A 14,293-nucleotide genomic window follows, 5' to 3' on the forward strand; every position below is an offset into this window, starting at 1 on the left:
AGAAGAGCAAACGGAACTGCGGTCTTGAAGGGTCTGTGGAATTGGAGAGAACAGGAGGGATACTGGAGAACTGCAAATGGGCAGCGTCCCAATTTTCTTAAATAAGGGAACTAGAGACCGGTATACTGTAAACTCCAGAGCTGTAAGCTTGATGTCAACCCTCGGAGAGATTCTGCTGCAGATTATGGAGCAGGTAATTTACAAGCACTTAGGGCATAAGTGCTCATAGGACATACCCAGAGCAGCTTCTCAGACTCGCAGCCCTTGCAAAGCAAAGAACTGGGAGACAGACCTTGGGCTGCCGGATTTTTATTTTTTATTTCCAAGGAAAGACATTAAGAACGAAAACCAAACAACACTAAGTTATCATTTCAGAAAAAAAAAATAGCAAGGGCTTACTTTAAACATCAAAAGAGAAGGCAGTTCTCTCAGAATAAAGGACAGTCGTTGAAATAAAATAGATTTCACTTTACGAAATGTGGACTACATAGTCCTCGGGTTTTCTCTTTGCACAGAAGGCTGCTGCAATTTTCCTGGAAGGCGGGCACTTTTCCAGGGACCTGCTTTAGGGACTCACTCAGAGCTAAAATATCAACACGTGTAAGATCAGATATCTATATGACAGAAAGTCTCTCTGGCCAGAAGAGGAAAGAGCAGAGTTTGACCTTAGCCTAAGCGAGGACACTACTGTTAGGTAAAGCGTGCGCAGGAACAAACGTGAGAGAAACAAAAGCTGCCAAGCACAGATTCAAGCCCAGCTGAGATGAGTCTTAGCCAATACATCTGACCTATGCCACCCCTTGGACGACACAGCCCTCATGTCTGATACGTGACTGATGCCATTAAGCCCTTGGACCACAAACCAGTTTCCGACTGAAGGCTCTCTATGCCACTTTCAGATTGTAACTTGTCTTACCGAGGCAGAGTTCCTAAAGGTGGATCAATTCAAAACCGGTTCAATACCATTACCAGAGTGGGGTTCTTTGCACAGTGACCTAGAAGGAGGTCAGCATTTTTATCAATGGCGTCAATAAGTGCACGAATGGAAATCTTACACAGTTATTGGAGGGCTGAGAAGACCCGCCACGAGCAGCCTAAGAAGTTAGGTTTACATTTTAAATGTTGTGGTTTACAACCCATCTCTCCGTATTTGGTCATTTTCTCTCCTGTGCTCTGTTGCGCATGCACTAAGTTCTTGCAATTTGTGCTCCTCGTGGAAAATGCTTAGTGAACACATGTTAGCTGGGAGCTCCGTACCTTGCAGAGCAGATAGGGTCCTCTGGACAAACTGCTGAGCATTCATCTCTTTCCTGTCAGTTGACATTGACCCTGTTCCTGAAGGTGAGGGCAGTGCAGTATACTTGACCTTGTTCCCATACTTTCCCAAACTGCATCTCTCCAAGTGTGGTCAGGGACCCTCTGTGTTAGCCGCCCCCTAAGAGGACTGTTACAATGGAGATGCAGATTTGGGGGGCGGGGGGAGTGGAGGGGCAGAAGGGGGGAGGCGCATTCCACTTTCCCAGACTTAGTAGGTCTGGGGTGAAGCCAAGGAATCTGCATTTTGACCCAAGCGATTCTGCCCGACGCACCCTAGAGTTTTAGAATCATTGGCTTAGAGGCGTCGAGCAGCCTGATTTTTCCATCCGACAAGCCTGGGCTTCGACCCCAGCATTTAATGACTCCGCCTCAGTTTCCTTGTCTGTAAAGCAGGGAGAGTAATAGCACCTACCTCACAGGCTCTTGGAATGTTTTAAACAACAAAACATGTGTCAAGTGTCTGGCATTTAGGTGAGGTTCAGTAATCTCTCCTGGTCCTGCTTTATTCGTGGGCCCTGTGTCTCTGAGTTCGGCTGCTGCTCCAGGTGCCAACTGTTCCCTCTTTCTAGGGCTCCTATTCAAACTCCCCAAGCGCTAGACTCTCATTGGCCCAAACTTCGTCACCACTGTGCTTGTCGGGCAAAGTTCTCATCCTGAGGTCCCTCATAGGCTGCTTGCCAGCCTATAGAGTGACGGCTCTCTCCTGGCTCAATAGGCTATTGCCGGGGGGGGGCGGGGGGGGGATGCGGGTCACGTGGTACCAAACATAGCCACCTATTCATAAGAAACTTCTACTTCCCCCGGCTAGGGTCTGTGGATGGAAACTTCTTAGAAGGGGCCCGTGGGTGTGGCAGGAATTCTGAGGCTTAGCCCGTCCAGTACACCTAGGCTTCTCATTTATCCAGCCTGCCAAAGGAACGAAGCGTTCAAGTTCACTGTAGTCTCTCTTGAATTCCGACTTTTCCTCTCCATCAGGCCAGGAATGCCAGTCTTCAAAAAACAACGAGACCACAGGCAAGGGGGAAAACAGCTACCGCTACCACCGCCACCGCCACCACAACAACCACACTAACCCTAAAATGAGACTGTCTGTTTCTAGAAGACGTCTTTCAGTTCTCAATGCACTTTTGTGTCTATTTCTTCATTGCAAACTGGCAGTCCCAGGCAGGATCCAGACTGCTGGCAGATTTTATTTGACCCGTACAATGTTTCTGAACATTGTGTAATTAGTTGCCAACATTGAAAAGTCAGGAGACTTCCTGTAAAGAGCGGTACCCACCCAAGCTATCTTGGTTAGAACCCCAGCTCTGCCTCGTATCAGCTTTGGGACACTGGGCGAATGATTTGACCTCTCTAAGCCTTGGGATGATAACAATCATGTCCGTCTCACAGGGTTAAGGGTCTAACTAAATGAGTTTAGGCATATAAACTACTTAGAACAATACCTGGGGTGTGGCAAGTGGTAAATATTTGTTTCTTTTTTAAAAAAGACTTTATTTGAGAGAGAGGGCACTTGAGCAGGAGGGGAGAGGGGCAGAAGGAGAGGGAGAAGCAGACTCCCTGATGAACAGGGAGCCCGATGCGTGGCTCAAACCCAGACCACGAGATCATGACCTGAGCCAAAGGCAGATAGACGCTTACCCGACTGAGCCACCCAGGCACCCCTGTTTGTTTCTTTCATTCATCTACAGTGACTTGCCGGCCTTTCTAACAATCACAAGATTCCAAAAATAGAAATTTTATGGCAAGCTTATTTGGTGGCAAAATGGGGCCCGAATCGACAGGCTATTCACTTATCCCAGTTATAAATATTAATGTATTTGGGCACAAGAGACTGCCCCAAATCCCACTGGGGTGTTATATAATAGAAATGTACCCTAGCACTCTCCTTAATCCAAAATTCCTGAACTTTAAAAGACACCTAGCTGCAAGGGTTTCAGACAAGGTATTGTGTACCTATGCCATTATTTGTTGGTATACCTACTTGACAGATGAGAAAAATGGAGCTACTAAGCATTAAACAACCAGCCAAAAATCCCACAGCTTGGAGGCAGGAATGATACCGACCCTTAAGCGTAAAGCCACAGTGCCTAGTATGCATGTTGACGCAGGATGCTAGTGCCTACTTGAAGGGTCCCCCGAAGAACCTTTACCAAGAGTGGGAAGCCTGGCCCAGAGTACCATTCTTCTGACTCTTTGCATTAATCTTTACTATACACCCTTGCGTTAGGGTTAGGGTGGGGGTTGTCATTATTTGCATTTTACAGAGGCGGGAGCTGAGTCCAGAGAAGAGAAGTGACTTCCCCCAAGTCACACAGCAAGTCAGGCGAGCTGGTACTAAACACTAATTTCTGTGCTTTATCTTCTTCGACCTGCGAGGCAGGTCCAAGAAAGACAGGTGCTGAACTTTCTACCGTGTTGTCTGCAGATCATCCTAAAATTCTTGACAGACCTGATGAAAGGAATGAGACCTCATTCTTCCCAGTACCATTGGCAACAATGTATAGACGATGCCGCCTGCTAGGAAGCCAGAGATGGGAGATTTCCCAAATCCCAAGAAAGTCACAGAACCCCTACTATTTGCTCTTTTCTGTTGATTTTTAAGAAGCTGACACCTTAAAGAGACCTTTGCCCACTTATCAGTTCCCTCGTTTGAAATGCAGAAAATAGAGCGTTGCTATTTTATACTGTTAGTGCATCAGAGTTCTGGGAATGAAAGCAGCATCCCCGGGACCTCCTGCCAGCCCCCCCCCCCCCCCGCCTCAGCACAGGCAAGCCTTCTGACACTGCCACCAACTCAAGCAAGTTGGAAAAGAGAAGGCTAGGCTGTGCCCCCAGGTGACCTCATGCCTCTCCTAAGCTCATGGCTGGAGTTCCTTCCCCCCCCCCCCAACAAATCCGCACTTTGATCACACACCCACAGCGACCCAGATCTTTGAATTCAGCAATTCTTTTTCAGGTTTCAGCGAGGCATTGGCAGCCTGAGCTATTTTGGGACACTTTCTCTGCTGTGGATGCCACTTTCGGAATACGCCAGGAACATGTTAAGGACCTGGAGCTTGCAGTCCTGGACCCATTTTCAGGCTCGCTCACACTCTCTTTTTCTCCGGGCTGATCGTGTGGAGGACAGACGCTCTTGCCAACCTAATCCCGGGAACCTGACTACCTGGCCCGGCCACAGGTTCCAAGAGGCATTGTAGCTGCCAGCACCCTCTCGGTAAGGGGGCACGGAGGCACCAGGCAGCCTAGAGAGACAGATGTCCTAGGGGGGTGGTCTGAGTGCATATGGACTGAAAAGCCAAGGGCTGCAGGGGAGTTGGAGAACGACAAGATTTTGCAAGCATCTTCTGCTTCCAATCATCACTTCCTAATCTGATGCAAGTGACTCGGCAGGCATTCAGGAGCCTGTGGTCTCCATTTTCCTGCCCTAAAATCCTCTGCACCTGTAAGTACCGGGGCTCACTGCCGCTCACACTGGCTTTCGGGGGGGGGGGGGGGCAGGGCCTTGGGGAAGGTCATCCAAATCTGAATCAGGTATGGATAGGCCTGTGGCGTTGGAAGAATTCCTGACAACCCCCCCCACCCCCGGCCCTGAACTGCTTCTTTAGTTGGGAAAATGAAAATGCCTCTTTGTTCTTTCCCGAGCATACCAGAAACTTCACCCGTCCTTCCTTTGGGGTCTCCTGTTCATCGGTGTTGTACACACCTAATTCCTCTTGTTGGACTTAAGGGGAGAAGCACACCCCGGGCATTTGAATTTCCTAAACGCCACCACAGCTATGACTGTGGGCACAGCCCCTGCTGGCTTCTCCATCTTTTATGCAGCAATTTGCTAAAATCGTGAAAGATGTGGTAAGCGAAAAGGGTATCAATGAGAATTTAGAAACTCTTGCATGGTGAAACGGAGGAGTGGTGGGGTGCCGCGCTGTTAGAAAGGCTGCCACAATGGGGACGCTTCCATGCTCTGCGGTGAAATGGTCCCTTTCACTGCCTTCCTATTTTAATGGAAAGAGGCCAAAATCGCCTACAGGCTCCCCAAGAAAGGAGCATTTCTGATGCTTTTATTTACCACTTTCCTGAGAGGCTGGACTGTCTCTGACTAGCCTGTCAGTCCTGAAGCAGCTCCACAGGGGGGACATTCAGCCTTTCTTTGGGGGGACCACTGAAGTTGCCTCAAAATGGCCCAGGATAACAGAGCCAGGCCCTGTTACCTGATTCCACACACACCCCCCCCTCGGCCAATGCCAAAACTCAATCATGCTTTGGGTACAGCATTCATCTGGAGGTGAAGTGCAAGCGTCTCTGATAGGAAGACATTTGGAAAACAGGCCATGAACCTGGCTAGGCACAGTGTCCTTCTAGGCTTCTGTAATGACTTCTTCAGCCATGAAGAAGGATAGGCCAGGCCAGGCCAGGGATCTTGCCCTGTTATTTCCACATGGCACCATCAAAGGAACACTGTGTTTAGCATAAAATACTTAAAAGCATAAGATGTTCATTAGACCAAGACTGGCTACATTCAGTTTCTCAGACCGTTAATTTTGGCACTGGAGGAATTAAAACAGGAAATTCACCTTGTGTCGGGTGGAGACCAAATGAGTTATCAGGCTCTACAAGTGAACTGGCTTCAGGAGGAATTTGGTTTTGCTTTGATTGCTGCTTGTTTGTGTGGTCTTTGGTAACTCAGGGAGTTTCTCTGCCTTCCTCCTTCCGAAGAGCTCTGAGAAAAAGATGCTTGGATCATGGAAGTTAATGATCTGGGAGACTTTTGTCAAAGCCTTGAGTGCGGAGGGGGGAGGAGTTCTCCCTATGTGATGGATTCTGATTTTAACCAAAATAATCCAGACTCTGGCTTGGCAGTAACCTAAATTTTATGTCTGCCTTATGGCATTCCAGGAGTATTAAGAACGTTCCCTTGCCTTTCCAAATCTCTCCCCATCCACTCCCAAGGGCTTGAAAATTCTTAAGTACATAATTCCTTTGGCTCGGGGCTTAGGCATCAGTTAAAATGCCAACCTCTTGGGGAGGGTCAACCTGTTAAGCTTCACCTGGATGCATCCCATCCTGACAGCAGCTTCGGATAGAAGGAAGAAGAGAGATGAGGAACAGGAGATCACTGTAGGTACAAACATGAGTCCCAGCACAGGGATCTAAAAACAGGACCCTGGCCAAGGCCAAAAGTACCAAGAAGCTCATCTAGAAGGAAAAATAAAACAAAAACAAAAACAAACAAGCAAAAAAAAAAAAAAGTTCTATTCTCGCTATAGTGGAGTACAAGGCAATTGACAGAGGCAGAGACTCAGGACTTGGATAGTAAGACAAAGACCCACTTCATGAAACTGGGGTACAGGGAGGAGGGAGAATCTCGTATACTGAGCCACTGAACTCGGGCCCTCTAAATGGTGAAAAGACCTCAGCACTCATCTAGATGGCTGCCCCTCAACCTTGGCACTTCTCCAGCCCAGGAGGGTGGCCCTATGGAGGGGGGCACACGGGGACTTAGGCTTTGAGACTCTGTTCCCACCCTTTCTTTCCCCTGGGACCAGGGCTGAATTCATACCTCTGGGGATTCACGATCGATAACAGTGACCCACCCTGTTCACCAAAAGCTGTAAGGCATCACCCTCTTCCCACATCCTTCCCAGGGCTTAATGGACAGGGTTTTGGAGTAAAACTGACTGGTTTTAAATCCTGGCTCTGCCACTTGCTAGCTGTGCAGCCTGGGGCAAGTCATGTAACCTATCTGAGCCTCGTCTGTAAAATGGGCACAATAGTAATAGGATCTAGCAGAGAGTGCTCAAATGAGCTGATGCCAATAGAGCCCAGCACAGTGCCTGGTGCAGAGCAAGTACTTAACAAAAACCAACAGTGGCTAAGATCTCCGGCTCTCTACTGTATGCACCATCATCTGAGAATGGATAGAACAGGAGATGGTCTTGTGCAAGTCAGGTCTAACGTGGCTAGATTTTTGGGAAGGCTCGCCATTTCCTTAAAGAAGCCCTCTGTTCCTTTTCCTCCAAGTCCCACAAGGTACTAGTGTCCCCAAACCTTTGCTCCCACCAGTTCTGCCTCTACTCCATTCCCTAGCTAACTAGATGGCATCTCTGCCAAGCATTCATGAAACTCTTCCCCGGGCTTCCCCTAGCCACGCCATCTGAGCACTGCTACCCACTCCCTAGCTGTGCAAGAGACTCCTTTCTGGGAGGATGGAGTCCATAAGGCTGCAGGTCCCAAACCACTAACGAAAAGGAAAAGGGTCCCACCTAAAACTCTGTCTGGTTCCGGGGAAGCTCAGTGCAGCTGGAGCATGAAGAAATACCGAGCCCTCCACCACTTCTCCGACCCTCCCTTCTTCCCCACCCACCCCCCAACTCCCTCGGGACACTCCCTTGTCTGGGCTCCAGGGTGCTCCAGCTTCAAGAAGCTTTCCTTCACTTCCTCTCTCTCTTCTCCCTCCCCACCCTCTCCTGAGGATACAGAATCCACTCTTTTGCAAGGGGTGTGGTGGCAGAAAGAGCTTTGCTTTCTGTGCAAGCATGCCCTCAGCATGCTCTCTGCATTCTAGTCCTCCCAGCTTCTCTGCTTGGCTGGGGGTGGGGGGTGGAGGTGAGGAAGGGGACGACGGACCCTGAGGCATGCCTGTGGCACCTCTAGGATCAGAAGGCAGACCTCCATCCTCTCGAAGATAAAGCTACTATCTCCATAGAGATAGAGAGTCTCTGGGTCTGGGGCTCATCTCTGGAATGGACAGGTTTAAAAAGCTCCCCATGGACCACACCTGAAGAAAAAGTATGCTCCCTCTAGTGGAAGGGGGCAGGAGGCAGGGAGGGCAAAGTCACAGGACTCAGATGCCTAGAACTCTCCCCAGCCTATAGGACTCTCTCCGGGAGAACACGTAACTGCCTTCTGAGTTTCGGACCTTCTCTGGCTGCATCACAAGTACCCCCGAGCAGGGTCTGCACACCTAAATCACCCCAAGGTGCCAAATGGACAGAGAGTCTTTCTCTCGAGGTGTTTGGAGCTGGCTGGGGCTATAGATAGTAATAACACCTATCTCGTGGTGGTGTTCGTGTGGAATTAGGAGTTATCTCATACATCTCGAACCATGCAAACAACCACTATTATTGTTACTATAAATATTATATATATGCAGAAACAGGGTCTGTGATCCTCATGAAGAATAAATGAGTTCATGTGTGTAAAGTGTTTAGAACCATTATTGGCGTGGTCCCGGGGATTCAACAGAGAGATCTGTAGATGTCTTCAGGGTTTCAGGGGAGGCCAAGGCCAGTCTGGAGACATCATTCTGGGGAAAGAGTTGGTCAGTGGTCATGCAGAGGCTCAGAAAGGAAATGGTAGTTTGGGGTCTCCTACAAATTTCGGAGTGTGACTAAAACTCTCATGCCTAACTTATTGTTCTAGATTTACGGGATTACGGGATTTGGTTATGGGACCTGCCGGGTCTAATTAAAGTTTTAGAACTCCTAGGAGACCGGCTGTGGTTCAAGCAGCCTGGATCTTGAAGAAGACCTCGTGAATGTCCTCCCGGCTCCTTAGTGCTGAAGACTCAGTTGTTTGCACTGAACCTTCCCGAGGTCATTGGACAGCCGTGGAATCTGTCTGTTCTGTCCCAAATGCCTAGGTGTCCCAAATGCTCCCCACCCCCTAGCCACCCCTGTCAAGAATTCAAAAGCTGAGATGACCATCCTTTCCTTGGCTCACGGCCCCTGTGTGGAAGTGAGTTCTGTACACGGAGCATCTCCCTTTGCCCTGGAAAATGGCCACTGTTCCTGACAGGAATGGAGGAGGTTTCTGGAAGGAGCTGGAAAGAAAAGCATCTTCTTACCCCAGGCTGGTGTCCCCCACCAAAGGTTCACCCGGCTCTGTCCCCAGCCCTTGCCCTGGAGGAGTAAATGGGAGAAGAGACACTCCGTCTGGTCCTATGGCGCCAACCAATGCCTCTTGGACCCTGGTGGCTTCTCTGCCTCCATCTTCCACCCGCTTCCTGCAGGACGTGTCTGTGCGCAGGTCCCACTGGCATCCGTGTCCCCGCCAAACTCATCACCTGCCTCCACTCATCATTCTGCCAACTGATAGTCTGTGTTCCCTGTCTCGGTTAACCATCTCACCGCAGACCCAAGCCACCACCTCAGGGGCTTTGTCACCATCTCTGTCTCCTTGGCCTTCCATGACACCCAGCCTGTGGTTTCTCTGTGAGGACACGTCCCTGGAATGGCCCCTCTTCTCCGTTCTCACTGCCGCAGTCCTGGTCCAGAGCACTTGGCACCTCTTCCCAGAATCCTTGAGATGGCCTTCCAATGGGTCTACCAGATTTGGGCTTCTCTCTCCCTTCCTGAAAGGGTTGTCTTCCTGGGCTGTCACTCCTCTGCCTTACTAAAAACTTCTGATGGCTCCCTATGGATCACAGAACAAAATGCAGAACTCTCAGCTTGGACAACAAGGCCATGGATTAAGCTGACCCCAACCCCCTTTCCCACCCATTGCCACTGCTGCCAACTGCGCACCCCACACCAGTTGTCCCGCCCTCTGGAACACAAATACTCGCACAGATACTGTTCCCTCTGCCTGGGATGTTTTGCCCCACCCTCTAACGCTCCTCCTGGAAAAACCTTCCATCCCTCTGGAACCAGCTCCAACATCCTTCGCTTGTGACTTCTTCTTGACTTCCCCAGATACTGGGTCACAGTGCCCCCAGGCACCCATTGGACTATGAGTTCTGTGTGTCTTGGTCCCTCCTACTATATGAAAAGATCCCCCAAAGGCTGCCAGGGACCATACTGGGCTCCCTTTTGGACTCTCAGTATTCCCCCAGGCTTGGATACATTAAGCTGTTCGTTTTCTCATTTTTAAGTTGCGGCTAAAATAATAGTTGCTATTTCCCAGAGCTGGAAGGATTAAATGAGATAGTGTATTTCATATTTGTGCAGGTAATGATACGAAGATGTTGGTTAAAAGAAAGAATAGTTAGCATCCATTCAGCAATCCCTAGGGGCTAGACACCATCCTAAACTCTTTGCATCGATGAGTCAGCTAAATAAATGTGTTGATCCATGGAAATTAATGGATTGATTGGGTGTATGTGTGGGTATCCATCAGTATGACAAACATCATACGGATGGCATATATCATGACCCATGGGCTCCACACTGTGCCTGACACTTAGTGGGGACTCTGGTTTTTCCTTTCCTTCCCCATCTTTCTATCCTTCCTTATTTGCCCCCATCTCCCCCCACCCAGGGCTGCGGTAGAAGAAAGATGAGTATAGAAGTTGCTAATCTCTTTGAGGACAGGGGCCATGCTGTAGCCTGTCTGAGGCCCCTGTAAGTGCTGGCATGGTCGTGGACACACGTAGCAGGCTCTAAATTAGCTCTCGAGCTGGGCTCAGCAGAGACAGTCCCAGTTTTCAGCAATTGCTGAAACAGATATTGGAGCCACGGCTGGCGGGTTCTCCGGAGTACCAGGGGAGTGGAGGGGTACCAGATGCAGCTCTCCCCCAAGCAGCCAGATGACCTGGTGCAAATCGCTCTGCTTGCCTGCGCCCCGGGTCCTCACCTGTAAAACGCTGCCCCTCGGGGCTGGCCGAGGGTGCACGGCATGACAGCTGCGGAAGCTCTCTGCCAGAAGGCTGTGCAGAAGTGCGGTGTTGCTAATTTCAAGTGCTGGGGCTTCACTTGGTAGAAAACATTCCGGAAGTGGGGGTGGAGGGAGAGCACAGGGGCTTGCATATCCAGGACATATGGGGGCCTATATTTGTTGTCCTCCTGCTTAGCAGCATTAGTGATTCAGGCTGGTGCTGCCTGCGGAACACTCTGTCCTTCGGGATCCTCAGGGACAGGAGAGATCGCAGAGCAGGGAGGCTGAAGCCAGCGCACAATACTTTGAAAAATAGAGTGATCGAAATGAGGCGCCATGCACACAGGTTCATAGGCGCGCGTTCACACTCCTGACCGCCCCCAATGCTGCCGCGCGACAGCAGCTGGAGCTAATTACAGACAGACAGACAGCTCCTTCTCCAGCTTTTTTTCTCGAAACTCTCAACCAACCCCCCACCCCCAGCGCCAGCCCCTGGGGATTGCCTGAGCTCTAAGAAGGGGTGTCGCTGGCACCACCGTCAACCGGCTAGAAAGAACATGGGCGGTAAAGAGGTGTAGGAGGCCACCATGTGGCTCCCCATCTTGTGGGGGTGGGTGGGAAGCGGGGCCTGAGGTGGGGGCTAGAGCTGGCTGGGATACAGATGCAGCTTTGTGTTAACAGATGTGCTGTCCTGGCAAGAGAGAGCCCAGGCACTCAGCTCCTCCCTTCTCCTTCATCCGAATCCACCCAGGGATCCCCTCTTAACCCTTCTCCCTCTTAAATCCTCAACTTCCTCTTCAAAGTCTGTATCTGGCAGAAAGCTCAACAAATGTTGCCTGAATGGATGGAGGAATAATGAAGCCTCCTCGAACCCATACGCCTCCAAGGCCCCATTCCTACCTTACAGACCGCGATGACCCTGAGAGCCCTTTCCTCTGCTTTTATTTCCATATACTCCCCTTGGACAGTTTCAACTCTCCCCTATATGCTTCTGATCTTCATATCTCTCTTTCCAGCCCAGACCTCGCCAGCTGCCTGAACATCCCTCACACTCCTCAAACCCAACGTGACCCACATTAAAATTCGTCAGCAATAACGTCCCAGGGGAGGTTTCTAGCAGTGAGTTCTAGTCTGCTGAGGGGGGGTCGGGGGGAGAAGGACTTGCTGTGTGCCCCTTAACAGGCTAGGGACAATGAGCATGTTAGCACAGTCATGGGACAGACTCCTGATCCCAGGGCCTGTCTTCATGCCAGGATACCGAAGTCCTTCCCTTCACCCTTATAATAGTCACCTCCCACCCATAGGGAAAGTGCAATTGGGAACGTGGGTGGCTAACTGCCCAATCTGGGCTTCTAAGATCCCGGTTGCCATTCCTCTTTATTCTGGAAATCTGTCCTAGGCTCACCATGACCCTGTCACCCCACCCCAACCCCTGCCCACCTCCCCCCAGGTAAATATTGAACCAAGATTGGTGGAAGCTGGGGATTTCACTCCCTCAGAGCAGCACTGCAGGGAAGACCTAGAATGTTTACTGAGAGTCCACACTAGAATTCTTTCCTCCCCTTGGCAAGGATAAGAGCAAATAAAGGCCCCCCTTTCCTTCAGGCCCTCCTGCATTTGGACAGCAGCCAAGTGAATGGGTTACAAACACAGTGGCCTTTGGTTCCTAACAGCCTCGGGGCCTGTGAAGGCAAGATCCAAATGTCTTCCTTCATTCCCGGGGCGGGGGTGAGGGGGGTGGGGGGGGGACCCCGAGTACCATACACGAGGACAAATGCAAGGTGTCATTATACCACTGTGTCATGGCCACATATAGGCATTTTCAGGTTTTTAAAGCAAAGTGAAAACTTTATCACCAATTTCAGTCTGACGCACAAGATGTGAAGTGATTTATTTAAAGCACTCATGTATAATAGCAAAACGTTTGTTTGTTCGGTGAGCGCATATATTTTAAGCATCTCAAAGAGCCATAATCCATGGTTTCTGCTTTCAGAAAGAGCCTTTATTCTAGATCATGGGAGAAATGCTACAGGCAAGGGTTAACTGACAATCCAAGACAATGCCAAGTCCGAAGCACGCGTGGCTCTCACAGCCCCTTCAGCAGGACTTAAATTTTCTGCCCTACTGCTGCTGTCATCACTGTTGCTCTCTTCTCCAATATGGGACGGTGGTGACTATGTCTCTAGGGTGCCTGGGTTCATATCTGAGTTCCACTATTCTCTAGCTCTGTGACCTTGGCCAAGTTACTCAGCCCCTCTGAGCCTGGTGCCCCCTCTGTAGAATGAGGACAATAACTGCACCTCCCTACAGAGCTGTAGAGAGAATTAAATGAGTTAATACACATGGCACATTTAGACCAACCCACTGTAACTCAGTAAATAGGGCACCGGGGTGACTCAGTAGATTAAGCATCTGCCTTCGGCTCAGGTCATGATTCCAAGGTCCTGGGAGTGAGTCCTGAGTCAGGTTCAGTTGCTCAGCGGAGAGCCTGCTTCTCCCTCTCCCTCTGCCCCTCCCTCACATTCATGTGCTCTCTCTGTCACAAATAAATAAAATCTTTTTTTTAAAAAAAGAACTCAATAAATGTTAGCAGTTATGATATACCTGATATAACTACCATCCTTCGTTACCACCAGAGGTCACGATCCTTACTGGGCTTCCAAAGGAAGCTCATCGATGTCTTATTTCTCTATCCACTTAATCAACAAATACATGTTGAGCATCTACAAGACCCTGAACTGAGCCCAGTTCATAGAGGCAAACAACACATGGCTCCTGCCTTTGGGACTTAAATAGTCCCTGTAGCACCTGGAAGGTCAAACACAAATCCATTCTAAAGGAACACACCTGGCATCGGTATTCATCCGATTACCATGGAAAACTGTGGCCGAACATAAACCCAAGATCCGAAATCAAAAATCACCCAATGAAGCCAGAAACAACAAAAGCCGATATTAGATCCTCACAGATTCAGATATTGTAATTTTGTGATAGAGCTTTTTTTAAGTTTTAGATGTATTTAAAAAAAAAAAAAGCAAAAGATTTTGAAAACATTCACAAAGAACAAAATGCCAGCAGAAGATAATTAGAAAAAGTATCATCTTTTTACAGACGGCAAGGCTGGGACTCAGAGAACAGACTGACTCCTCCGATGTTGCACAGCTAATAACGAGGGATTCAAGTCAGGTTCTTGGTGTCCAGTATCCTTTTGGCAGATTCAGCTACGGGGGTTAAGGCCTTTTTTCCCCCTAACTAAACCAGTCCAAGAATGAGATGAGTACGAAATGCTGCACTAGGTCGGTATGAAGTACGAAGAGGAACAGGAAAGTGTCCCTGCTCTCGATAGATCAAGATCCACTAGAGAGACATGGCTACACACATA

At 49.5% G+C, this 14,293-nt stretch overlaps 1 protein-coding gene across 1 annotated transcript in view; it reads right to left on the bottom strand.

Annotated features, from left to right (window-relative positions):
• RTL9 (retrotransposon Gag like 9) overlaps positions 1 to 14,293 on the bottom strand; it is a 69,003-nt gene that overhangs the window by 11,078 nt on the left and 43,632 nt on the right. The window lies entirely within an intron of this gene.

The sequence above is a fragment of the Mustela nivalis genome, assembly GCF_964662115.1.
Source record: "Mustela nivalis genome assembly, chromosome: X".
NCBI classification, from domain to species: domain Eukaryota; kingdom Metazoa; phylum Chordata; class Mammalia; order Carnivora; family Mustelidae; genus Mustela; species Mustela nivalis.